The sequence below is a fragment of the Pogona vitticeps genome, chromosome 1 (genome assembly GCF_051106095.1).
Source record: "Pogona vitticeps strain Pit_001003342236 chromosome 1, PviZW2.1, whole genome shotgun sequence".
NCBI classification, from domain to species: Eukaryota; Metazoa; Chordata; class Lepidosauria; order Squamata; family Agamidae; genus Pogona; species Pogona vitticeps.
In genome coordinates this window covers 51,016,520-51,043,463 of record NC_135783.1, presented here as the reverse complement: position 1 = coordinate 51,043,463, position 26,944 = coordinate 51,016,520, and the positions used below count along the sequence as shown (strand labels likewise).

The 26,944-nt window shown below is 40.9% G+C and overlaps 1 long non-coding RNA gene across 1 annotated transcript; it reads left to right on the top strand.

Moving 5' to 3' along the window:
- Positions 1–5,291: 5,291 nt before the first annotated feature.
- On the top strand, positions 5,292–21,564 carry LOC144585862 (uncharacterized). Its single transcript, XR_013540453.1, has 2 exons — positions 5,292–10,501; positions 14,772–21,564. It is a non-coding gene; the product is annotated as an uncharacterized LOC144585862 (long non-coding RNA).
- The last annotated feature ends 5,380 nt before the right edge of the window (positions 21,565–26,944 follow it).

Sequence of the window (26,944 nt, the reverse complement as noted above, 5' to 3'; positions counted from 1 at the left end):
GGCAGGATAAAAATATTTTAAAAAAATAAATAAAAATAATTTTTAAAAATCTCTCATGCCAGCTCTCCCCACCAACAAGAGCATCCTGTTAAGCAGAGCTCCAGTTATGGAGTTTCAGAATGCAAGCCCTTCTCTTAGAAACAGGCCCCTGAAATACTTTGGAGCAGACACCGGAACATGTATGTCAGTGCTGCCATGTCTCCCTCGGGAGATGTAATGTCAGACTACCCTGAATTTGCAGAACAGCATAAAAATCATGCAATTATCTCGCCCAGAAATGAACTCTAGAGCTACTCGGTACATACTGTCCCTGCTCTGCCTGAAAAAACAAGGTGCCCATGTTTTCACAAGCCACTGTCTGCATTGTGTATCAGTCAACGGACATTTCCAAAAATAAATGTAAAAATCATGAAAATACCATTGGCAAGTGATCCAGACTCTCATAACATTCCTCATCAGGTTTCTACATCTCAGGCATTTCCTCAGACCTTTATAATTGCCCTACTTCCTGTAGATTTAGAGGTTCCCGAAATAAACAGTAAGGGTGAGAATATTTTGAGGGAAACATTTGTCTGCCACTTGTTTGCTCCCTCTCCTTCTGACAAACTGCTTGTTTTATTGCCAGTGTCACAAAATTTTCAGTTGTGGGAAGATAACTGGGAAATATGTGGCCACTACATAAACAGAGGAAGGAGAAGAATGAAAATCTCATTTCAAAAAAGGGCACACGGTCACACAGTTGCCAAATCAGGTGACATTTTCTTTCTGACAGATAGTGAAAAGGCAGGGTAAATCAGCTGTACTGTTTATTAAGAACACAGAACAACCTATTCATTGGTAGCTGGTCCTTCTTGGAGTGCATTGTCACCCTTTGCAAAGATTTAAAATACAGACCTTCCCTATTGTGGTATCGTTGTGTGTGCTTTAAATGAGTCCTGGTTAGATGAAGCTGGAGGAGTTAGTCTTTCTCAGTTTTTTCCAGCTTCATGTTCTTTCTCTTTAGCACCAGGCTGGACCTGGGAGGCAAGGAGGAGGGGCTGCCATAGTATACTGAGATTCAGTCAACATTACCAGGGGCCCTGTCCCACAGACTGCTGGATTGGAGCGCATGTACCTGAGAGTGGGTGCTGGGACAGAAGAGAAATTCTGTTGGTGTACCGCTGCACAACAGTCTTCCTCCCTTAGCTGGCTATTCTGGTGCTGCAATTGCCTAGGCTTGATGTGCTGGGGGATTTCAACACCCATTTTGCGAAGATCACCCTTAGGGAAGCCATTTTGCGGAGCCGCCGATCACCTGTAAAAATTGTCTTGCGAAAAAACGGTCTGCAAAGCATGGACCAAATCATCGTCCAGCAAAATCCCCCATAGAAAACACCGTTTTGTGAATCGCTATAGCGATCGCAAAAAGTCAACGTCTAGTGAAAAAAACGTTTTGCGGGGCAATCGTCTTGCGAGGTACCACTGTATACCAAATTCCACCCAACACCAAAACGCTAACCTAATCAGTACTGTCTGTCTGTTTGTCTGTCTGTCTGTCTGTTTGTTTATTCTATTTGTACCCCGCCTATCTGGTCAAAATGACCACTCTAGGCGGCTTCCAGACAGGTAAAATGTAATAACATATTCCCCATGGCAACCACAAGAGGAAACATAAAGTCAGTGGGGCACTCATGGGACAGAATGGCAGCTTTAACAGAGTTTTATGTGTTAAAAGATGCCATTTTATTAAAAGTGGGGTGGGGACTGAAAATATCAATAGCATAAGGAAAGGATGCAGAGCCACTGCCAAAGGAGAAGATGAGCATGGGTTCAAATCTTCACTCAGTTCACTGGAATAGCAATAGTAAACCATCCTTGAACATCTCACATACCCCCAAAAACTCTATCAGGGTTATCATAAATCAGAATGGCCCCTGGCAGTACACAACATACAGAAGGCTGGATAGCTCAGTAGGTTAGAACAAAAGAGGCCTCCCAAAAGAAGATCCAACCTTGGACATGATACATGGTACCAGACCAGCATCAGAAGGAGCGCATGATAAACCACTTACTCAGGTATTTTATACCTAAAAAGCCACGGGAAAGGTCATCGTAATTTGGAATCAGCTTGAGAGCACATAATTTTTATGTTGTCTTTCCAGGTTTTGCTTTTATCTTATTCAGTGTAATTGTGAATTAGCCGTACACCAGATGAACAAAATCTCTAGCATGACCTAATGAAAGGGCTAAATAAATCCAGAGAGATTAGTCTTTTCATTCTCCTATGGGAAACTGACAATATTAATGGTGTGTTTTCCAGGCCAATAGGTTTTCTGCATTTATTTTTATTCAGTCTTGTGAGACATTTTGTCAGGTCTTGTGAAAGTTAGCTGAACTTCCCCCTCCCTCATGGATTGCCTGTCTTCCGCTTCACTCACCACTGCATTACATTTTGCAAGCTATTATCGACTACTGCTATATTTCTCAGTAGTTTTTCAAACATAGCAAACATTTTAGCTTATTGCTCACCTTTCCATTGAACAGGGAATCTGCAACCTTTCATGTCCCGTGTTCACTGAAGATAAAGTTACCCCTTGTGATCTGATGAAATCATAACTAAACAAAGCCAATCCCTTCTAAACCCTGCCATTGTCTTTCCTTTACACACACGTACACATGAAGAATTTTGCCTTGTCAGCTCTCCTGTTGGTTTTAATTAAACAGTTCAAAGTGACAAAGCATTATACAATAGCATGTAGAAGCCTAGTCACATTTTGACCAAAAATTCCCACTATAGTCATTTGCTTTTTATTATCATCATTATTAAAGCACATCTAATGTTCCATCAAAGAGAAACAGAGTTCCATCTTAAAATAAAAAGCACAGAATTAAGGAGACACATCAGCTTTACCTAAAACTTTGTTGTATTTTTTATAAAGTAGTATTCCTTCAGGTCTGTCAAGACAAATCTTCTCAAATAAGCCCACGTAGCTGAGACAAGTGAAAAGAGAGCAGGGATGCTTTGCCATCTATCTTTAATGAAAAACAGATGTTAAATTAAACACTCATAATATTGTGAAGACAGTTCATTTCTGAGACATCTTGCTAATTTTCTCAGCAAGGTCATATACACGCTAAAAAGGAACCAGTGGGAAACCTTTTCTGCCAAGCCCATCAATACATTTCATTTAGGGCCAACAATAAATGATCAGAAAAGTTCTGTCAAAGGACTCAGAAACTGTGCAATAAATATGCCAAAAAAATTCCCTTGACCACTATAATTTCTGACGCCCTCTACTCATGGAGACTGACTCTGAAAAGGAGAGCATCCTGTGGAGGATCTCTGTGGAATTTTGAACATTGATATTTCTCACATTAGAAATATAAAGGGCTCTGCCGTTCAGAAGTCATCCTTCAAGTGTAGAGGGTGATACGAACACATAAGAGAAAATAGAGATAAACCCTACTCAGTTATTCTGTGATGCAGAATCATCAATACAGTTGAAGGGGAGAGGCTAGCCTCGTGCACCCCTCATTGCTCTGCTCAAGTGAACAGCAATTAGTCTGATGGAGACAGAGTGCTACTGTCATGTAGGCATGAGCATTTCTTAAGTCTGATTTTTCTGACACATCTCCTGAACACTGATGTAACTTCCACTCTAATGATAGGCCATCTATTTGTTGCCATACACACATGGATCAGGTTCTCCTGGATGTAATCGATCTCAGAAAACACCAGAATATCTGAAATGTTCTGGGAGCAGTTTTAGAATATTGATTTACCACCCCCATGAAAATTACCATATTTTTCCATGTATAAAATGACAATTTTTCCTAAAATAATTAGAAGAAAAATTGAGGGTCATTTTATACACGGTAGTAAGGAAGGAGGGATCAAAGCACTTTGATCCCTGCTTTCCCCCTCCACTTTTTGCAGAGAAAGTGGACGGGGAAAGCACTTTCCTCACAAAGTGGAGGGGGAAAACGATTCCTTCTTTCCCCCTCCACTTTTTGTGAGGAAATTGCTTTCCCCTCCACTTTCTTTGCAAAAAGTGGAGGGGGAAAGCAGCTTTTTGCAAAGAAAGTGGCGGGAGAAAGCACTTTCCTTGCAAGAAAGTGGAGGGGGAAAGCAGGAATTAAAGTGCTTTGATCCCTGCCTTCCCTCTCCACTTTCTTGCAAAGAAAGAAATTTTGGGTTAGAAAAGTGGAGGGTCTTATGCATGGGGCATCTTATATACTGAAAAATATGGAAGTTGGTTGTGCAGAGTCACAGAATGGCATCAGTGGCACATAAGGGCATCAGTGGCACATAACCATGTTTAAAACCAATTTTTTTTAAGAAAATGTAATTCATCACCAATTTTATGACCCTGATGTTAACTTCTTTGGATGAAGATGACATGCTAGGATTCTGTAGTCTAGCCATAGAAAACAAGATCAGATGTGTCACCATATTATAATATATAAATTATAATATTCAATATTTAATATATTATTATATATTATAATATAGAAATTATAATATATTATATATATATATATATATATATATATATATATATATATATTCTAATAATATAATTATAATAATATAATTTAAAATATAAAATTTATATTACATGTTAATATAAATTTTAAAAAAGTTTACTTGCTTTTAATTATTCAATTGTATTTTAACTAGTGTACAGTTTAATTGTTTTTTAATGTTTAACTTAGTACTGTATGTTTTTAATTATTTTTTTAATATTGTGAGCTGCCTTGGGTCCCCTTATTGGGAGAAAGGTGGCCTACAAATAAAATAAAATAGACACTTTGGAAAATCTACTTTTCTTGATGACAGTTCCCAGAATTCCGTAGCGAGATGGGCATGAACTGCTGGTTCAGTGATTCAGTGCAGTTCATTTCCTGGCTGAACTGATCTGTGGTTTGATCTGCCTCCTCCAGCAGGCACCCACTAAGAGGCAGCACCCAGAGGAGGAGGGGTGGGGCACTGCTACCAAGTGGGCACCTGCTGGAGGGGGTGGGGTGCCAAACTGCAGACCAGCTGTTTGGCTGGGAAATGAACCACACTGAACTGCTGAACCAGTGGTTCATGCCCATCTCTAATCCTCTAGCCTCAGGCAGGAATTAGAAAGTTTTTATTTCTGAAAATCACAGTGGCTGATGACATCTGCACAATTTACAGAACAGAATTACAGCCACAGGGTTGTAATCTTGCAGCAGTTCTGTGCTTATTCATCGGAATGTATGCCCTACTGATATCAATTTGGTTGACTCTGAAGAAAGAATGCAGTTTTAAACTTCTTTATATGATTTTTTAAAACAATCAGAGTACTGATGAGTATTTTAAAATGAATGAATGGAGAGAGAAAAAACTGAATCTGAAGTAGCCAGCTACCCATATCATTTATACCTAAATTGCAACATATCTGCGTGAGCTGTGTTTCCCATTAGAAATGCAATTAATCACAGTCATTACACTCCATATATACAGTCACTTTGCATTAGGATTGATTTCAGAGAAATCTCTCATATTGGGAAGTACCTTATTTTTACCAAAATAATGGAGATTTAATGCATGTATCTTTGTTTCTGCTGCTCCATGCTTTCCATTTTCATTTTATGATCTGGATTAACTAGTAAGACATTTTACATGCATATTTGTGTTTCTAATGTGGCTGTCACTGATCAGGTTGGGAACACATTAATCTCGATTTTAATTGTCAAAGGCAGACAAAGAAACCTTTCTTCCAAATGAAACTGTGTGCAATGGAAAATCTGCCGTGGCCTGATATCTCACAGGACTAGCCTATCGGAAGCTGAACAGCTTCCACAACAACACCCGAGGTAGTCTGCTTTCTTTCCCCCTGGACGTCACAGGCAGTTCAAGTATCTAATCCACATCTCCGCATAAAACTCTGAACTGTTCATTTGATCCCAGGAGAAGGCTTGCCCTCTTCAGGTGCCTTTCTTTGGATCTGTGATGAAGGGGAAAAGAAAAGAAAACCATTCTGACTTTTTGGCTTTTAGACCCTTTTCAATTAGGTCCTATATGGGCTTCTCCATCAATAATAACCCTATAATCACTCTCTATATAGCTATTTTTATAACAGTACCATTTTCTAAACAGTTGTTTGTCCAGCTTGGAAGATTTCACAGCACTGTCATGTTAACAGCTGCTTGAATCTTAAAATGATGCTTTTTTCTTGACAACTGTTTTGGCAGGCACCTTTCCTGCAGTCATTTGACCAATGTGTTCCTTATGGGTAACATTGCTTGTTTGTTTTTAATCTGATGAAAAATTGTGGACTCTTGTGTTACTATGGTACTGCAAATATTTACTATTTGCAATTTGCTAGCAGTATTCTATTGTGTTCTGTTCTATTTTATTTATATATCATCCCATTAGGACAAGCACTATTCTGGGTGGTTTACAGGTTACAGTCTTCAAGGACATCCCCTGATGCAGCATATTACAACAGTCCAGATATGATGTTAGCAAGGCATACAATCACAAGTAGCTGGGTCTTCTGTTGGAGGGAGCTTAGCCAAGAACTGTCCACATCTGATAAGACATGTTCCTGGCCAAGAAAGACATCCAGATGGACCTCAAAACACTTCTATACTGTGAGACTGATCTTAGTAGGAGAGGACAACCCCACTGGGTATAGGCATCCTCACCATGCCACAGGAATCAGCATTGTATACAATGAAGAACAATGAAGGTCTCAGTTGCAATTTATCCATCCTTACTCAGATTGTTTTCAGTTCTAGACAGGCACACAGCAAAGAAACTGGTTCGCCTGATTTAGATGGAAAAGATAGGTCTTTGCATTACTCAAATGTTAATTAGAAACAACTGGAACTTCAAAGATCCCTAGTGGCCATGTACAGATGTGCAACCGCATTAGAGGGAATTTACAAGACAGCTTCAAATGAAAATCAGGAATAAAAATCCCCCCAAATCATCTTCTCAATCTCCCTAAGCAAACTGGAACTTTACTATTATCCTGATTTTTCTCAAACCAAGAGACAGCAACAAAACACTTCCTTAGCCTTCTCAGTATTATATCCAGATGCCAGCTGGTGAAGATGACTCAAATGTACAATCTTCATACTGAAGCTCTATTTTTACATTTCATCAGCAGCTACAAACACTGCAAACCTTACACAGAGTTTTTGTAGTTTTCTACACTTGCAGCCTTTGGTTCTGAGTAGTTACAATATCGGAAATCAGAAATCTGAAGCCTGAGATCTTCTTCCATATGAATAAGGAGGCCAAAACATGAGTCTGAGATCTCTTTATATCCTGCAACCTGCTTCAGTTTTATATCTCAGTAGGACTGTGGGCCAGCTCCCTATTCTGTTAGCAATTTTCAGCTTCTTCAGGACTCCGTGTATGATCAGCTAGGGAAGCTGGATTGCCTTGGACCATGTAGGAAGGAACCACCTCACTGTGCATAATCTCCTTTGACATGACACTTCTGTGCAAACACAATCCAGTCCCCAACACTCCAGACAAACTCCAAAAACACAGCAGTTCTTCCACTAGAACAAAAAAAAAAGTCTGGATTGAACACAGAGGAGGGTTGGACTGGTTCACAATTTCCTGCGCATTGTGCAATCATCAGAAAATAGCTCGAAATGGGCCGTGTCACATGCAGTTCAAAACATGAGTGATAACATCTGATCACACCCATAGTCTACCGTGTTATTTGATCTTTTCAGTATCAAAGTAACAATTACAGCTTAAAAAACATAGCTGGATTAGTAAAAAAAAAAATCTTCAAGGACAATCTGCCAGGCACGAGGATGAGTCTCCCCGCACAGCTGCTGAATGCCCAGCTGAGCAGGGAGACAGTGGAGCTACTTCCATGATTGGCAGAAAGAATGGGACACTGACAGCACAGTGGCACATGAGTGGACGGGCCAGTTCCGAGGGCCAGACCCTCATTATGTGCAGCTGGGATGGGGATATTTGTATTCAAGAATATCCTCATCTCTGGTCACCACACAGTGTTCTTGATCAGGAACCCTGTTGATGGCAGATCATTTGTACATGGCAGACAGGTCATCCAAGGCTTAGATGAATTATCCCACTCTGAGCCAAGGCTATATCAGCTATAACTAATAAAATCGTGGCCATATTACATCCAATCCAAACGTACAAACAGAGCATGGACAGAGTTCCTACTCCAGTCCTCTGAAGATGCCGGCCACAGAGACTGGCAAAACGTCAGGGAGAACAACCGTCAGAACATGGCCAAAGAGCCCGAAAAACCCACAACAACCATGTGTCATATTCACCTTGCAATTCCCACTTGTTTCTAAACCTTACACACTGTCACTCACCATACAATTCTCTCTTGTCATTTCTTCTGTCTCAGTTTACCATTTTTTTCTCCACAACTGTATTCTTTCTTTCACACATTTTTGTCCGAAACTCCACTTCCCTTCAAACATATTTCCCTCATCCCCTCTTCTTTCAGGTATTCCCCACATTTTCTTTCTCATTCATCTCTTCATTTTGCCCTTTCCAGTTTTGCTTTTCTTCTTTTTATGTTCCCTCCTTTCCCTTTCCCTGGAAACAGGGTTTCCACAAGGATGACAAAATCCCACACTCACCAGTAATGTGAATAAATAGCTGTTCCTTGGGGAAATACCTCTCAGGTCAATGGCTGTTAATATCCAGGTAAGCTGCTTGAGACATGGCACTTATAATTTAAGTAGTGCCAGCAAGAGACAAAGCAAAAGAGCAGAGCAAAGCAGAGTGTACTGAAAAGACTTGTCTCTATGATGCTCAAGCACATTCCTTGCTTCGTTCTTCTAGAGTGGCTCTTAAAAAGTCTTGCAGACCTCTACTGTTTTATTTTTAATAGAATCATAGGATTGTACAGCTGGCCAAAGGCCAGAAAATTGAACTGCCTGTCAGTATAGGAAATCCACAGGTAAAGCATTCCAGACAGACAGCCATTCAAACTCTTGTTGGAGTTATTTCAGCCTCGTATATTACTTTTAATAGGTTTGTCTGGGAGAGACCATTCTGGGCTGAGGTGACTGTCAATCAATCTAGCAGTAATCAATTGTTCCCTCCCTGTCTCTGGTTTCAAAGAAAGTCACACCTCTCTGCTTAAGTGTCTTTTACCCTTTCTTTTTAGTCTGCTGGCAGTTAGTATGCAGTTAGTACACTTATGAGAATGTAACAGTCTGCTGGAAGCAAGCTGTAAGTCTGTTGAAGCCTGTTGTTGTAAGCAGTCATTTTATACAGTACATTGTTTTGATCTATTCAACTGTGAGTAAATGGAACATTTTTAATCTTTCTCTTACAAATGTTTCAGAGTACACTATTGAGACTATAAGTGCCAGTTGAGGAGACAAAAGGAGGTGGTCTAATTTGGAGAGACATGAAGCTAATTCTGATCTGTAACTCCCTGCACATTTGCTGCTCAGCTAGCGGCTTTTAACCAAAATTCAACTCTGCAACATCTCTGTTTAAAAATCTCCAACAAAGGAATATACATCAACTTCCAAGGTAGTTCATTTGTTTCCTTACTACTGACTAGAGTGTTGAAGTTACATTTTTGGACTACAATTCCTAGAACTCCGGAGGTGGTCATCCAAAAAAAGTTACTCTTTCCAGGTTCTGCTACTGACCAGCTACGAATCACTCATCTAAATATACACCTGAGATGGGTAAAGAAGGTATTCTGATCATAAATTTGGGCAAGTTTGAGTACTCTTGAGAAATTATGGAGTGAAATGCAAATTTATTCAGCTACAGATAAAGCCTCATCTTTATATCCCTGAACTTCCTCCTCTTTTCCAAACTGAACCCTTGGGCGATTTGGAATGAGGTAGGAAATGCATTTTTTCTAAGAACATTCATGCCAACCAAAACTGACTGCATAATAAAACTGTCAGTTGCATCAAAACTCAAGACATGAGCCTGAGTTCCATGCCTGCAGGAAATGTTTCTTTCCACATGCCAATACACACCAAGATGTGTTTCTGGTGGGAAGGTTTCTTTGAGTATCATGGGCTTCCCCAGATACTGAATTGTGCTTGCCTCTGGCCTTGAAACTAAGCAGTGCCATGGACTCCCTGAAACCAGGAGAGAGAAGGACACCTGCTTGAATGCCTGGCTTCCCAAGGAAATGCTTCCTCCCCAGCTGGATTTGGCTTGTGAGTGAATATGTAGGTAGGAATGGAGTGGGAAAGCAGAACAAAAGAATGGAAAGGCCTTGCTGAAAGCTTGCATGAGGTTTGGGGTTAGGCTATGGCACTGGGACAATTTTGGGAGTAGGAAAGGTGTATATGCTGTCTTAATCACTCTGTGGTGTCCTCTGAAGATGCCAGCCACAGAGACTGGCAAAATGTTAGGAAGAACAACCTTCAGAACACGGCCAAAGAGCCTGAAAAACCCACAACAACTTTATATTTTCTCTTTAATAATTATTTTAGAACTGCAGAGCTGGAAGGGACCCTATGGATCATCAAGTCCAGCCCCTCTCAAGGAGGCACGGTAAGGAATCAAACTTCCAACCTCTGGCTCTGCAGCCAGATGGCTAAACCACTGAGTTCATTTGTGGTCAGACTAGAGAAATGGCCCCTTCTTTCTCACATCTTCTGGTTCCTCTGTAGTCACATGTTGTGGTCACATGGCATACATCCTGTGATAGTGGTTCAGACCTTTTTAACTGTTCTGCCTTTTTAAGAGTCAATTAGATGCGGTACGTTCAGCTACACTCCTCAAGCGGGACATATTTTTGCTTTCCTCTGCCCCCCTTCCCCCTTATTAAAAAAAAGTGTGTAGGCACATTGCTGTGTCAGCAAAATGCCCTTGTTGGACCCTTGCACCTCCTTGCAGCTCCCTGGGGTGCCACCAAACAAGCAAATAGCAACGGTGAAGCTTTGGGGTTTGTTTGTTTGTTTGTTTGTTTGTTTGTTTGTTTGTTTGTTTGTTTGTTTGTTTGTTTGTTTGTTTGTTTGTTTGTTTGTTTGTTTGTTTTGCCAACCCAATGACGGTGTTGCTGCTGTTGTTGCTGCTCTGGCTGTGACTCCGGCTCCTTCATGCTTCTTTGCTTCCTGTTTTGCCCTGCACCCCTCACCAATTCCCCTGCTCTGCTGCCACCACGAGGGGGAACCACGAGGGGGGGGAGTGTGGGAAGCACTGCAGTAGGAGGGCCTGATGCTCTACATGCTTCCATTCAGCCATTCCTGCAGGACTTTGGGGAAGAATCCTACTATTATACCTGCCCCCTCTACTTCTCAGATAACCTTCAGCTTCCTCCTTCAATTTCCCCCATCAGCCCCCTTCTCCCTTTACAGACCTCAAGTACGTCAAGCCCTATTTGACAGAAGCATACCAACACACTGATATTTCACTTTGAAAATTATTTTTCAAGAAGAAGAAGTCAGACGGCAGCTGTTGGGAGACGTGGACCCGCATGCCAGATGCATAGGAAATAAACTGATTTAGGAGTACACACTCCATGGAATGCTGATAGTAATGCGCGATGAAACATGGAACAAAAATAGTAGTAGCCTCCCAGTGGGTTGGATTTGATGCGGAGAGGGAAGCAAAACAATCCGTAATGGCTGTACGCCATATGAACACACAAACACAAAAAGAGTCGAAATGCATGAAGAGTAACTCAGAAACATTTTGCAAGTTTGACCGCAGCCTTATCCATTTTTCCTATTTCTTGACAGTGCTGTAGCCACAAGACTATAATGATATAGTCTGTGACTTTGCAGCAGGAAAAGCATGGAAAAATCATTTTTAATGAAAAGATGATGCTCTTCACCTCAATTGCTTCCAAGTTTAGTTTTCTTTTCTCTTTCTCCACATCTAATGGTGACATGAATTTAACACAAGAGATCCCCTCCCTGCCCCTGTAATGCACTTGGGCTCTTCGCTGCGGCCCACAGTCACCCAAGAACACACAAATATCCCAGATTTGGATTGTATTACAATATTTGTCAAAAGAAAGCGCATATCTATATTCAGGAACTGAGTGAAAGAAGTAGGGTGGCCAATAGAAATTCTCACTGGTCCCTGTGTTTGTATTGTGCATTTTACAGAGAAGGTAAAAATAGAAATATGGAATTGTGAACAACTGCACAAGTGCAACAGAGCAAAAGAAGACTATCTGAGGAGTGAAAACATAAGAATTTCAGCCTTTGGTTATAAAATGTAGACAATGGGGTGGACAACTGTGGCCCTGCAGATGTTTTGGGGTGACACCCCACATAATCCCTCACTATTGGTTATCCCAGCAGCAGCTGTAAACACAAACTTCTGCTTTCCCGTTCTACAGACAATCTTGCCAAAGTGTTCGATCTTCCAATGTGGGCAAAAATTGGCACCATCTGTTAATGATAGACCTAAATAGCCCCCTCCCTTTTTAAAATAAATTCAGTGGATACATGCAGTTTATTTACCCCTGAATACAGATAAGAAAAACTGGTATATTGCTCCCTTAAACCTGGCACATTCAAAGGACCCGTCCATTCCTCTGAATTTTATTAATGCGGCTTCCTACTCCCTCTTCTTATGGTTTTGTTAGCTTTGGTAGGTTTTGGTTTAATGCTTCTTAAGCCAGGCAGCAAAATGACTTTCCTCCATAACTGATTAATTATATTTCATGTGTGCTGAAACCTATTAGGGAACAAAAGAATGGCTTTTAAGCCTCAGTTATATAATGTGCTACTGCCAGTACTTTCTGCACTTGGAACTATTCAGGCTTATGAACTCACTTGGGGGGGGATGCCACTGGTTTCTTGTTTGAGACAAAAATATTCAGATTGCTTAAAATGCTTAAGAACTGTGGTCACTTCTGGATTCCTGTTTGCAGGTTCACTCTTTTTATTATTATTAGATGCTGTTTATCAATAAACCTTGAGCTATCTCCTTGTCCACCATTAGCAACGAGTGCAAATGGAAGTTGTCTCAGGAGCACACTTCTGACAATAAATTAGGGCAAGTGGCTAAGCTGCTACATTGTTTTATATTCGATTGAGGTGCTCTTTTGATACCTTAATTGTAAGTGACTTTGACAGTTTTATTTGCCAAGTTCTGCAGTGCTAGCAGCAAGACATGGTTTGCATATCCCCGAGGTATCGCACTGTGTCAACCTAAATCTTCTATAAAGTGGTTTATAAAGCTGGTGATTTTCCCTCAAGTAAAGGCAATCAGTAGCATGAAAGTGTTCCTTCCATATAAGTCTCTCATTCCTGTTTTCATTGTTATATTTCTGTGGATTCCTCTAAGACACACTATGGAGAGACATCTGTTGAGTTCTTTTGCCACATGATGCATGTTTTGTTGTTGTTGTTGTTGTTGTTGTTGTTGTTGTTGTTGTTGTTGTTGTTGTTGTTCTTTTAAACCATGTAACTGGACATGAAATGTTTGGTTCAGAAAAGACTGTGGTGTCATTGGAAGCTCATAGATGTACAATTGTGGAAACAGGGGGAAATGATAGATTTATGTGTATCTATTTATTAAGACCATCAGAAACAGACAATGTCATGTAACTGTAACAGACATATAAGGGTTGGGAAGTGTTGGGTTTCCAGACTTAAACCAAACTGCTCAAACCACATTAAAACAACTTCTTTTTGACCAGAATCTCCTCATCTTCCCATTCATCAGTTCTGAAAAATCTACAGGCCTTGTTAATCACAAATGCCAATGCCGGGAGGGGGCCCAAAGGGATCCCCAGGAGGCGTTGCCTTCGCCAGCTGCCCCGGATGCCTCGCAAGGCTACAGGACTTGCCTGAGATCAGCCGAGGGGTGTGGGCTGAGCAGGGCATATTTAAGAGGGGCAGTCACGTTGGTGGCTCCCCTTTTGTTCCCGTGAGTGGCGTCCCACCCACCCGTCCTATTTGCTAGTGCGAGATTAGCTGATCGCCTTTTGCTGGGGGCCGGATAGGAATTTTTGACCCGCCTCCTGATTGGCAGGTGGAGGCGGGGATTTTTCTCCTATCCTGCACTAGATTAAGAGGTTTAGTTCTAGCAAGGGCGGTAGAATTTGGTCATGCAGGGGCGCGTAGTGCGGATTCGAGTGCTATTGGAACTTGGATTATATGTTAATGACAGAAAATGGCAGCACGTCTCAGGTCGCAGCACTGCCGATCAGGCGATCTCAGTGCTGGGAAGGTGGGATGCGCTGGAGATGCCCCCGGACCCAAGGTTGGCACAGAGAGAGGGAAAGAGGGTCCGGAAAATGGAGGCCGATAGTGATGCCTTGGTAAGGAAGAAGGGGATGACTGAGGCCGGAGCACAGCCAACTGGCTGTTAAATAGTCATTTGATGATCAAGAACTAACCTGAATCCGCACTACAGCAGCACCACCCTTTTGCCAGGAGTGGCAATGTTTATGGAAATGGAATGGATTCCAAATAAAGCGTGGCCCATGATTTACCCACAAACTTGGTCTTGCGGGGTTATTCCAGGTGGGAGGGCAAGTAACAGACGCTAGAGAAACACTTCAGCCTGAAGATTTGTGTTTGGCTTTGCTCAAGCCATGAACTGACAGAGCCCTTGTGCAGCTGGAAAAGCTTCATTTGAAAAAGCCCCTGACATTACTTATGGAACATGGAGCGCTGTGGAGCTCGTGAAACAGCAAGGTGTGAAAGAGTTGTGGAATAACTGGTGTTTTGTTCTTCTAAGTGTGTTCTTAATGTTATTAAATGTTTTCAAATATTATTGTGTAATTAATTAATTAATGGATTTTTATCATTATTGTATGTTTAATTGATTTTAACTATGTGATCTATTGTGCTTTTAGTGTGGCTTGTTGTCAGATTTCAAGCTGCCTTGGGATCCCAAACTGGAAGAAAAGCGACCTGCAAATTAAAAAAGAAGAAGAAGAAAGCAATGGTAAACCACTTCAGAGCATAATCTACTGGAAAATCCGGCAGTTCACTGATCTAAATCTAAAAGTCATACAAAAAGAAAAAGAAAGCACAAGAACAGAAAAAATTAATATTAACAGCATCCGGAGATAAGTTATTGAAAGCAGTTTTATATAATTCTGTCTTCAGTCATTTCCTGTGTATCAGAAGAGAAGGAGCCTGGCGTACTTCAATTGGAACCACCTTGGGGTATTTTTAAAGAGAAAGATGGGATAAAAATATTTTAAAGAAATGAATTCCTTGTTTCCAATTTTTTGCCTTCCTTGGTGTGGAAGCAACACTTTTAGCAACATGGACTAAGAAGAGTGGGTGAAAAGGTTAGCTATTTCTGAGAGAGATGTTCCAACAAATATAGAAGTCCTAAACCATTATATAATTATAGGTCACAACAGCTAGCTTCTAAGGTAGGCCTTGTTCCAAGTAAGTGAAATGTAGGTGTCCATAAGTGTGTGTCTGTGCGCTGGAACTCCCAGAATTCTGACTGAGAATTCTTGGAGAAGTCGGAGAGTTAATGTCCAAGAAAAATGAATGACATTCATCTAATTTCAACAGGGATAAATGTAGAATTTTTCATCTAAGTAGAAAAAAAACAGATGCATGTTTTAGGATTTAGGATGACTGATAACTGTCTAGGCAGTAGTGCATCTGAAAAATAATGATGGGTCAAAAAGTTGTGAGGCTATAAACTAAATCATGACTCAACAGTGTGACCCTGCAACAAAACAAACAAACAAAGAAAATATATAGAAGTGTGCTGCTCATATACTGCCCCATAGCACTTGAAGCACTCTCTGGGCAGTTTACACGTTAATTATGCAGGCTACACATTGCCCCTACCTCCCAGTGAGCTGGGTACTCGTTTTACCAATCTCTGCAGGATGGAAGGCTGCATCAACCTTCAGCCAGCTACCTGGGATTGAACCCCAGACCATGAGCACAGTTTGCCTGCAGTACAACAGTTTAACCATGCACCACAAGGTGTCAATTGTGTGCCATTAAGTCAATTCTGATTTACAACAACCCTTTTGAGGTTTTCAAATTAGAGAATATACAGAAGTGGTTTACAATTCATATATACCAGACTGCATTAATAGAAGTCATCGTCGTTTAGTCATGTCCGACTCTTCGTGACCCCATGGACCAGAGCATGCCAGGTCCTCCTGTCTTCCACTGCCTCCCGGAGTTGGGTCAAATTCATGTTGGTTTCTTCGATGACACTGCCCAACCATCTCATCCTCTGTCGTCCCCTTCTCCTCCTGCCTTCACACTTTCCCAACATCAAGGTCTTTCCCAAGGAGTATCCCAATAAAGAGAAAAAATAGCGTTACTCTCTTCTGCTTTGGTTAGACCTCACATGGAATATTGTATCCATTCTGGGCACCGGTTTGAGAAGGATACCAGCAAACTGGAACATGGTCATAGATGGACAATCAGGATGGTAAAAGCCAGGGTTGTAACCAGATTGGAGATCTATAGCTGAATCTACTGGTGAGTATGTTAGGAAAATAAAGGGCAAGACCTCCCAGAAACATTCACTCTCCTTTTTCGCAAAGCATGAACTTTCTTTCCTTTGGGGGTGATACAACATTCTCCTCTCTCTTTCTAATGCTGATAACTTTCAAAATGCTAATTTTAATTATTTCTTATAATGAATGGTTTCTTATTCCTGCCACTCAGATCATTATTCTGTTACTGTTTACTGTTTTTGTTTTGGCAGAGGCAACAGCACTGAATTAGCACAAACCACATTTCTTTACATGTGGCTTTATCAATATTTTGCTGTTTCAGATGATGAAATGTTGGAGCATTTATTAAGGTGCTATGCAATACAAATTTGCACTATGCCCGTCTTGTCATGATTCATTTTAATTCTGGAGAGCATTTCAAGCAAGCGACATTAATTAAATTGGTGGTGGAGATAATTGATTTTGTTGGAAATATAATCACATCATTCCTATATGGCATTTGTTTTAATTCAGAAAAGTTTTCTTTTTATTAGTTTATATGGAAATCTGTTTGTTTACAACTGTGATTGTTAAATGCTTTGTTCTCTTATTTCATTCAGTGGATCTCTACCCTGACTACAGGTGTGAAAAAATTTAACCACTGTCCTGATTTTGCTTGAGACAGGCAGTCTCGATAGACCGAGTCATTTTGTCAAAGATTCTCCAAAGAGTTTGCTTCCCTATTGCAAAGAATTCTGTGTATTGTATTCCTTTATAATTTATAGAGCCCGGGGTTCAGGGGTGTTCAGTGAGCTGCAAGAGGATCACTCCAAACTGTGAGGGAATAGGCATCACAACAGCATGTGTATTTGTAAAGTGATACACATGGATGCAAAACTCCTGATGTCATGTATATGCTAGAGGAGTCTAGGCTGTTGGTGAGTGATAGTGGCATTGTGATGGATAGCTTAATGCAAACGTTGACCCTGTGTGCAGCCGCTGTGAAAAAGGTGAATTCAGTGGGATTTAGTATGATGTGACTATACTTGCAGTATTTTATAGAATTCTACCATACTTTTCAAGCTGCCTTTCTTTAGAAAGGATTTTAAATTCAAAGTAGGAAAACTACAAATGAGGGCACTTGCAGAGCAGCTCTCCAGAAAATGCTACAACATCTGAAATACTTCATTATTGGGAGTGAGGTTGGAGAGTAAGAGAGAGACATTGCCATGCATTAACATTATTGCAGTATGCAGAAAGTGGATAGTGGAGTTTTCCTTCCTCTCATCCCCTGGTCATCCAATGAAGGTGAGCTGCAGAACATTCAGGGGAGAGAGAAGATATGCTGCCTCACACGGGCAATAGTTCCTAAGATGTGGCAAGGGCCATCCATGTAGGCAGCTATTTTAAAAAAATGAGGTAAATTCATGGATCATAAAACTTGCAATGGCAACCATGCATGATGCCGATATATTACCTCCACCAGAAGCAGAGGCGACATGCCTTTGTTGTCAGTTGAAAGTGAACAATAGTGGTTTAAGGTTATTTCTCTCACATCCTGCTAGTGGGCTTCCCAGAGGTGTCAATGTGGGAAACAGAACACTGAACCAGACAGGCCTTTGATAGAATTGTCTTACATTCTTTCGAATGTTCATTTTCAAACTAGGTGATATACATCTGGAAACCATTTGCTGAGAAGAAAACAACAACAGACAGCTCTTATCTTCAACGGTAACCAACCAGATACTTCTAAGCTTCGAGAAGTATCTGGGGAGCTACAACTGGAAACAGAATCCTATTGGAGCAAAGAGAAGCAAGGAATTTCTACGTTATTCTGCCTTAGTCTTGTCTGCATTATTAAAATAGGTAGAAACAATTCTGCTACAGATGCACATTGGCTTTACTTTTAATTTTAATTTTCTGAAGGATGTCTTGGAACTATTACTTGGGGAGGTATTGAGAATTCTGCTAGTGAACTCTACTCTTTATCTCCAGGCACTGTAATCAAGAACATGTTGAGACCAGTTCCCCTGAAATGAGCAATGCTTGCCCACAGAGCTCATTCACCAGTGTTAAGAATCAAAGCCAGCTTGCTTATATCCAGGAAAATACAGCCGATGCTATTGCCCAGACAGCTTCCTTCGAACTGTAATCAACCATCTACTGTATTCTATTTCACAGAGAGTACAGCGGGCAATCTCCAGTGCCCATCTAAACTAGAGAGCACAGTAGTCTTGAGAAGACATAAAACAGGATTTTCTCTCACCAAATTAAGTGGTCTTTTCATAAATATTTTGTAAAATGTTCTGTACACAGTGTGCTATAGCGTATGTGAAACAAGAATATGGTTCAACAAAATTATATGTTCTTTGGAAGTATTTTGACACAGGAAAGAAATGATAAATAATGCCAAATATTTCTTCAGACTGCCAGCTATTGATGCTCGCCTCTCCTGCCCCTTCCACTGTGCACTCCCTGATCACATACTGTTGTGCCTTTAAAAATCAAGTGGCAATCTATGGTTTTCTCTAAATCAAAATCAAATCAGGGCATGCAGGAAAGTTATAGAGCCAATAAAAGAAACAGCCAGGTGTGAAATATCTTGAAGTTGTTCACGTGTATGTTTGTCTGTCCATGCACGTATGTTGCTTTATAGTAACTGAGACCAATCACAGCTTCTCTTATGAAGGTGTTACTTTTTTCCCCAGCCACCTCCTGCAGTGGTTGAGCCTTGGAGCCTTTTCAAAGGGCACTAAGGAGGAAGTAATGAATCCCTTCTGATATCAAGGGCTGAGCAGAAGGGTACAGTATTTAGATCAGGGGTGTCCAACCTTTCACCTTCCCTGGGCCACATTAGAAGATGAAAACTTGGTTTGGGCTGCACATAAATGTGGTTTGGGCTGCATGGGGGGCAGCCCTAGCCTTCCTTTTGCAGCCCCACTCCAAGCGCGCTTACCGGCAGCTGCGATCTTAGACAGCAGAGGCTGCCAGCTTCGACTCCGGCGGCTTTATGGGGCCGGGAGGGGGTCCGCCTATTGACGGGGATGGCGCAATGCAGTCACGCAGCCCCCCTGTCCCCTCCCCTCCCACTCCTTCCTTCCTTCCCTCTCTCCCCCTCTACTGTTGTGGCATGCCCCGGCCACATTCTGGCTGCAAGCGCCGGCAGTGTAACTTGAAACTTTGGAATTTCTTTAAAAATAAAAAATTGCACTGGGCCGCATTACGAGCTGACCTGGGCCGCATGCGGCCCTTGGGCCGCAGGTTGGACAAGCCTGATTTAGATGTAGATAATGACAGATAAGGCCAAGAGGAGAGTCAAAGTCAGGGTCGTTGCCTTTCTCTACTCTCCCCCAGAGACAGGAAGAACATTTTGATGGTACTGCATTTTTTCAGACTGAGACTGAAGCTAATGATGCCTTGTGAACAACTGGGTTAATAAAACTATGTGCTTGTAGTCATTTATGTATGTGTTTGTATAGCATTGTCAACAGCCACATCAGCAGGCTGGCTGCAGGAGATGTTTTGCCTATCTTCTTCATGCAAAAAGCTTACAGAGAGAAGTCAAAGGGAAAAAAAGTCATGTGGTCCTTCTACACAATCCAAAGGCAGGCACTTGTTTCCACTTTTAATAGACCACTACAAATTCATACATAGAAACTAGCTTTTGACCCATACAGGTAGGTCTTTATCAGGCTGGACACCAGAGGTCTGTGTGTATGGCACAGAAAAAAACACAATAGCTCCAAAGTTTGTGCTCACATTGGCTTAAAGCATATTTCAAAATCGAAGCTGCAATCTCAAGTCAGAGGTGCAGATTCAGAACATACTTCTGATGGTGTGAATTGGAACACTTCTCCCAATCCATGGTGAGCCCCTTGGCTCAATGGTTAAACTGCAATCAAGCCTCTGCTCACAATCGGCATTAGTTCCTGATGGGTTCAGGTAGCTGGCTCAAAGTTGACTCAACCTTCCATTTTTCTGAGTTCAATAAATTGAGCACTCATATTGCCCAGGGGATAAAGTGTTCCTTGCATAATTATGTTGTAAACCATCCAGAGACTGTTCTAGCACTATGGGGTGCCATATAAGTCACAACAACAACAATCCTTGTAATGAAGTGGGATATGTAGTCCTTTGTTTTCTGGACTTTCCACAGGTGGTGCTTACTTGATCGGGAGAGAAGAGTGTTTTCATCTCCAGCCAGCCAGGCAAGGCTGTCCCATCCATGAACTGATACCACACATTCTAGCTGGAATCACAGAGTTGTTGACTGAGGAAGAATCCCATGAGAAGAAGAGGCGGGACTGAAGAAAAAATTACATTCTGTGATTGAAGCTACTAAACAAAGGAATTAAATCTGATTGGCTAAGGAGATGTTTAGCAAAAGGGAAGTTAAGACCTAGTAAAGAGAATGGAGGAATTCCCCCCTTCCTGCTTGTTAGCTAGGCAGCTTGTTAGCAGAATGGAGGAGGGAGAGATTTATGCTTGCTTGTTAGAAATAACGTAACTATTCAAAGAAATCAGAAAACCTTCCTTAGTTAGAGCTTTTATTATTTCAATTGGAGATACTTTAACTAGCCTAATTACTTGAGTATTTGAATGCTATTTATCTGTATGCTACAGCAATCTTTTAAAATGTACAATTTATTTCCTTTGACTTCTTTATTTTTATAATTTTAAATAAATCTTTTATATTTTACCCAAGTGTAGTTCTTGGGAAAGAGGGAGTGAGTGGCTCTACCAGAAACCCTAGCCTTTGGCTAAGTTTTACTATTTTGTTGTTTGAGTGACATATCTTGTCCGGTAGACATTAGTCTTAAAAAACCCAACCAGGAATACTTCTGTCCTGGGAAAGGTGGCAAGTGGAAACTTAGGTACAGGGGCTTGCCTCTGGTTACCAGGTTGGTGGTCTTTGGGATCAGAGAGGCTCCTTCTAAGGGGAATTACCTTCTCATCTCGAGATAAGGAGGAGCCGATTCCTTGTCTTAGACAAAAAAGCTACCAGTCGTTTAGTATTTCCCCGTTCTTTCATTGGTTTATACTGAAATCATCATCATCATCATCATCATCATCATCATCATCATCATCTTAAAACAGCGGAGTCCAGCCACTGTCAAGGAGATTGAACTCCCAAAGGCAGGGTTCCATTTTGCCCAGGGATAGGAGTACCCATAGATGTGGCAGACCCCATATCAGAGAAGTTGAAATTTAAAAACAAAAACCATGACCGCTGTGTGATCCTTGTGGACAATCTCCCAATAATGAAAGGGAATTCTAAAGCTCTCTGCTGTAAAGGCAATTGAGCAGGGCAGGCGACTAGATGGCATGGGAAGAGAACACAACAATGCTTTGCATTAATAAACACCAAAGTTGTGAGGAAGGGATGGAGGAATCCCCAAAGGCCAGGCCAAATAAGCGTGGATGCTTCCACTATGATTGATTCCCTTGTTTCCAGCTACCCATTATGCTCTCAGGCTGCAGTTCACAGGGCATCCTTTCTCTAAATATAACTTTGTGGAACAGCTTGCCAGCTTCTTCTGTGCCCACTGAACATGTTTCTGTCTGTTCATATTACGAACCCAGTCTGCTCATTCGCAGCTCAAAGTTAAAAGACTGCCTATATGCCAAAGAGCTGTCCTTATCTGTCACTCAGATACAAAGCTGAGAAGGTAAATGACAAGATTCATTAAAACCTGTTAATAATAAGTTGTCTTTCAGCTACATGATTTTGACTCTGATTCATTTCAGTAGAAGTATATGAGACTCCCCCACCGCCACTGCCACCCACCAGGTCCGCTAATGAAATCCAATTATAGCAGAGCATTCATACAACACAGAGCTCCTGAGTACAGGTTGCCACAGCCTGGTATATGCATGGATAGGTAGGACTGCATCTGAGAGTGTTCTGCTGTTGGAAAAACTTCCATCAGCAGAACAGGGAGGAGGTCAGTAACCCTACCCCACCACTCTGCAGTGACCCCTGCCCAAAAATTGGTCTGAAAGACTGGGAAACCATCTTGCATCATTTTTCAAGGGGCAGAGAAATCCCCTTTAATTTAATAAGAGTGGATTGCAGTCCTAATTTTGATATCGTCCCTGTTACGTTAAAATAAGTATTTTACAAAGCTGGTTGGATAGTTCAGTGTCTGGGGGGGGGGGGCAAACTGCACAGTCCCAGGGTAACCCCAGAAGAAAGGAATGGTAAAGCATTTCTGAGTGCTGTCTATCTAAAAAACACCTGGAAAGCATCACCATAAAACATAATCAAGTTGACTATGCAATCATTATTGCACCTATTACAAGATTAAATATATTTTTAGAAAAAACATGCACAATGTGTTTCTAGTACCATATTTTTCCATGTATAAGATGATACTTTTGTCTAAAAATTGAGGGTAGTCTTATACACAGAAGTAAGCCATGGAGAGAACCACGCAATTGTGAAACTACCCATACCTTGCCTCTGCAAACAGGCTTCCTTCAATCATGAGGCTTAGCTCCCTCCAGTCATGAGCCTTATGTAATTGACGTCAGCTGATGCTGAACAAACCAACTGAAACACACCTCATTGGAGGTGGAGCATGTAGGCAGTGCTCAGATGCAACAGGGACTGGTAATGTCCAAGCATTCTCAGCTCAGAGGCTGAATAAAGTGGTATGCTCAAAGCTAAGTGTGATGAATAATATGACAGTACTGGTATGGAAATGGAACCTAATTATTAAATAAAAATGTCTTCTATTTTATGTTTAAAATATTGATTTCTTAATTTTAGGTTGGAAAAGTGGGGGATGTCTTGTACATTGGGGCATCTTATACACGGAAAATATAGGTACGTCATCTAAAAATGGTTGGCTGAGAATTTTAACAAAGTGTACAATATAGTGTTTCTTTAGGAGAAAGAGTATGAAAGACCAGCTTTAGCTAGTCACAAAGGCACTCCATCCTTTCTATTGAAAACGTTTAGTGAACTCATGTTCCAGATGTGAACACTCTCACACTAGGGGGGTTAGTATCAATAATGAAAAAGAATGTACAAAAGAATATATCAGGGAAGGGCAATCTGACACAGGAAAACCATTTTTTCAATTGCTTGTGCTGTACTGGTAATAGGTATGTTCAGCGTAATGACAGAGATTGCAATGAATATTTTGATTTTTTTTTCCCCTTTAGTGAGAGCTTATAAATTCAGAGCTTAGTGTTCCTGGCACCCATATTGCGCTCATCCCCCATACACTATCTAAACAAGGGATGAAAGAGTCCATGGGTTTATTGTGGAGGGGCTGCAGGCAGTTAGCATTATGAAGACAGACCCACAGCTCCATCTTTGTCCTACTGCATGGAGAGAACTGTACATGAGCTGTCTTAGCACAAGGATCACTTGTTGTAACAGTGAAAGGGAAAGGGCAAAGGGGGACAATTGTGACCACAATGGCTCTCCACCCCTCTGTGGTCCATCTTGGCATTGTACATGTGGAAGTTTTGAGGGGATTAAGAAGTGGCCAAGAAACTCTGGGTAGTTTGGGCGGCATATAAATTGAATAAATAAATAAATAAATAAATAAACTATGAAATACAGTGCTTCCTTTTTAAAGGTAAGTGGCAGCTTTGGTAATTAAAAGATCAAGAAAATTCTCATTTATTTTCATATCTCATTTAGCTTATTAGCCCAAAGGAAGATTACTACGGTAATTGTGTTGGAGGGTTTTTAAGAAAGAAAGAAAGAAAGAGAGAAAGAGAGAAAGAAAGAAAGAAAGAAAGAAAGAAAGAAAGAAAGAAAGAAAGAAAGAAAGAAAGAAAGAAAGAAAGAAAGAAAGAAAGAAAGAAAGAAAGAAAGAAAGAAAGAAAGAAAGAAACTTCCTCCCATGGAAATCTACTTGGTAGAAGCTATTTGGTGCTTCCTATTATTTGAATTAACCATACATAACATGGGGCTTTTGAAATATCCCCCATGATTAAACCAGTGCATCTCAACTTTTGGCATATGATGTCCCACCATCACACTTTAAATGAACCTGCATCCTAGCATAATCAGTTCAATCAATGAATGAATCAGTTTCTCTATTGTGGTCAATTATAATTATACTAATAGTAAATATGATAGCAAATGTTTTGTCTGCAATACATGATGCTAATCCCAGCAGGATAGAAATTAAAAAAACACTCACATTTTCAAGAAGGATATTTGTTTGCTTACAAGTATTCTGTTATTCTATTGATCACATATGGTAAAGTGGAGAACAGGGAGATCAGGGGATTAGGAGAAGCACCATGTGCGCTATTTACAACAAGCATGACAAAAGATCACAGAAGGAAAATCCATGGCAGGTAGACTCAGGAGTAAGAGATCGCATGTCACACTGCATTTGTTTTTGTAGAGATTTTGTTCCTGTCATCCCTGCCATGAGAGCCAGCTCTTGCTTATCAAGATTAAGAAGGATGAAGATCAGGTTGAGAGGGGAGCTGCCCAGTAGAAAGCATCGCGGGTGAGACGTTGCTTCAGGAAGGGTTATACTCCAAGCAGAGCCATATCTAGCAAGTGTGGCTTCCACAGCAAGAAGCCCGCCACCACCTCACATTTCTACTCTGCATGGGCATGAGTTCTCCTCAAGAAAAAAAAAGAGGTTAATGTTGTGGAAACAGAAATATGATGTTCCCAAAGAAAAGGAAAGAAATGACAGTGCTGTGGCCACCTTCTGCCTTTCCGCACAATGAGGACTGAGAGAGCTGTGACATGTTAAAACACCTGCTTTCTGTGCCCATGGAAGAGGAGAAGATGGCGGCAGCGGCAGTGGCATCATTGGGGCAAGTGAGTCCTCCACCCCAAGAGGAGGAAAAGGAGGGGCAGACCTGCTGACTACCACCAAGGGTGCCTCTTTTTCCTACCGGCCTCACTGATCCTCAAAGCCAAGCCTCTTAGGAGAAGGAATCACAAAGCAAATGTAATCTGATGGATGCTGCTCCATTGCCTTCACGAGTTGGGACATCCTAGTTTTGACTAATCAAAGTGTGCGACACAAATCATTCTCAACAACCAGTCAATTCCAACAACCTATAATACCTATAAACAATTATGACCAACTTCAAAAACTTCTGTGACAAACCTCCCACTCTGATTCAAAAGATTGAGCTGAATATGAACATAAAATAACTATTTTATAATTAATTTAATGTAAGTAAAAATACTATTTGACGAATTAAAATACATTTATTTTAAAGTCATTGTTTCTGAGTGAGTACTGATGGGAATGTATAGCCTAATACTCAGTAAATTTATTTCAGTTAAATCAAAATATTGACTGTATAATACATAATATTTATTTTACACATAGACTCATATTTAGTGAGTAATTAAAAATGTAAGCAATGGTGTACTCCTGAGACCTAAAACACTATTCTTATTATTTATCTCTTGTATGTACCACCTTTCCATTAAAACACATTTTGAAAACACAGAATTCTCTCATATATAAAACTGCCACAACACCACTTGGTCAAGTCCATTAACTTCTGTGTTTTTGATCACAGATATCCCCTCAAACTTTCCACTTTGAAATACACTCAAAGAATTTATTTCTGTTTTCCAGAATTATCTCATGCCCTGGACAATGCTGATTTACCTGACAGCCAGCTAATTGTGATTTTTACCCTTGAAGGCATAACAAAAGCCTGTATTCAAATACCCATCTGGAAAACAGGTTTTAAAAGGACCAATTTGGGGGACTCTTGTTTGCATAATAAATTGTACTCAAATTTCTAAGCAGCTGGATTAGCTTAAAGCTACAATCCTAAGAGTGCTTAACTAGATAGGAAGCTCTTTTTTATCCATGAGACTGACCTTCAAGTACTGTATATAGGTTTATAACCAGAGAGTACACTTCATACTGTGATTTTCCTTTTTTTTAACCACTCCATTTTCCCACAGCTACCTAACTAGTAAATCTGAGAAATGGATCACAGTAAGTTCGGAAGCTGTGAGAAAGAAGTAGTGGGAAAAAAGACTGTTTCTGGCACAGACTTTCCAGCAAGAAGCAACTGATGGAGGAACAGGGATTGTGAATATCAAGTGGGGACAGATCCCACCAGCTGCTGTCTACTACATGGTCCTCTCTGTCTCCCTCTCTTCCCACTTGAGCCACATACCATCCAACACTACCCAAGAGAGGACTGCTTCTTTCCTTCTCCTCCTCACTTTTTTTCTCCCAAGGGTCCTCTATTAGCAGGAAATTAAATTAAAAGGCCAGGGGAAGAGAAAACCAACAGCATTCTGCTGCAGAGCCACTAGAAACAATATGCAAGTAAAGGGGATGTTGAATACAAACAGTAGAAATGTGATTTTTTTCAAAAAAAAAAATAGTATTTCTTGGAGCACACACCCAGGATTCACCATTTTGAGAGTTCTGCCTCACTTGGAGACACCTTATAGACACATAGAACTGACTCACCTGGGAGAACAGGCTAAGCTGGGCCTAGCTCCACCAATACAGTAGGATCCCCTTATCCACGGGATCCACTTATCCACAGTCTAAAATATTTATAATATTAAAAAGAAAAAATCCAGAAAAACCTATTCTCACATGTGTTACCAGAGCCCAGAGCCAGAG